Raw genomic sequence first — 1515 nt, 5'->3', positions numbered from 1 at the left:
TTGATTGGGGATACGATATTTATTTGTACTATTTGATTAAGATAAGATCCACTTATAAGTAGATTGACACAGCGAAATCCAACTAAGGTAGACTTAATAAATATTTATTGCTGATTTAGTTTATTTAAATTAACTGTCTAAAATTTTTAGGTCTACGTGTACGTCACCTTACTTAGAATTAACCGTCTTAAGTTTTTACATATACATCTTTACGATATCGCAATTGTAAGGACATTGAGTTATTCTGGAAAAAAAAATAGATGAGCAAGTATTTTCATTTCGTTTTTCAGAAAATCGTTTTCGCGTCTTAAAGCTTTTCCGCTTGTATCTGGGAGTATAGTGGTTTCGTTCCGACGGCCTGACCTCTGCTTTAAGGGATTTTAAGTGTTTCATTTCCGCTTATCTTTCCTTGAAGAGTGACGTTGGCTGTACCGCTAACAGTTCTGCTGACTTATAAATTTATTTCTACGTTATTTTTAGCTAAATCTTTCAGATATGAAATAGAAAAATATTTGTAAATAGAGATATTTTTGTATTTACATATTTTTCCATCATGTACATTTATTAAAATTATAACACAAAACCGCACGTATGAAGAAGAATTTACGTTATATTACATAATATCGCAGACTCATTCAAAGTTCTAACTAAGCCTTCATAGCGTTGGTGGTGTAATGGTCAGCATAGTTGCCTTCCAAGCAATTGATCCGGGTTCGATTCCCGGCCAACGCAGCTTATTTTTTTTTACTCTTTTTTAAACGAATATTAGTTTACCTAAAATGTCATTTTTATTAAGAAAGAAAAGGCTTATTATATTAATCGTTCATTATCTTTCCAAATTGAACGCTTTCAATTATTTTTTGATAATAATTTAAATTAATTAACTACAAGCACATTAACTTGATGTTACCAAATCAAAGTAAGAAATAAGTTTTTTTTAAATTATTTATTCGGTACTTTTCTACGAATAAGTTTATGTCCTGACACATAAAACTCTTACATTATTTATATTTGAGTCCTGGCAGATAATAAGGGAAATGATATGGACTTGGTGTGGCCTAACAACATATTTTTTGTTTTAACTTGATTAGGGTGATATTTAAATAGGTGAATAGTATACATGGCTATTAACTCTCAACCCACTACCCAAAGTTAAGGATCAATATGTACATAGTAATGCTCAAAGATCAACATAAATAGACATCAGTTAAAACCGAATATTATTAACATTTAATACGTGATGCAATATCAAAACAACATCACGTATACATTCATAGTTTACTCGGAATAAATTCGTCCTCTCGATATCGAGGACAGTTCAAATACGGAAATGAAAATTTATTCATTGTCACGTCTTGTGAGGAAATGTTATACTTCCTGTATATCGTATACAAGATGGTTTAGAGATCATACTAAATTTGGATTCATAACATCCAAAACTAGCTGTTCCCGTGCCACACCATCCGTATAAAGTTATGAAAATTTTATTTTATTGCTTACACAATTGCAAATGTC

At 30.6% G+C, this 1515-nt stretch overlaps 1 non-coding gene across 1 annotated transcript; it reads left to right on the top strand.

Moving 5' to 3' along the window:
- Positions 1-660: 660 nt before the first annotated feature.
- Trnag-ucc lies at positions 661-732 on the top strand. Its single transcript has one exon. It is a non-coding gene; the product is annotated as a tRNA-Gly (tRNA).
- Positions 733-1515: the final 783 nt, after the last annotated feature.

Source organism: Papilio polytes, unplaced genomic scaffold (assembly GCF_000836215.1).
Source record: "Papilio polytes unplaced genomic scaffold, Ppol_1.0 DF823731.1, whole genome shotgun sequence".
Taxonomy (NCBI): Eukaryota; Metazoa; Arthropoda; class Insecta; order Lepidoptera; family Papilionidae; genus Papilio; species Papilio polytes.
Note: the sequence above shows the minus strand (reverse complement) of the source record. Positions and strands in the feature narration are given on the sequence as shown.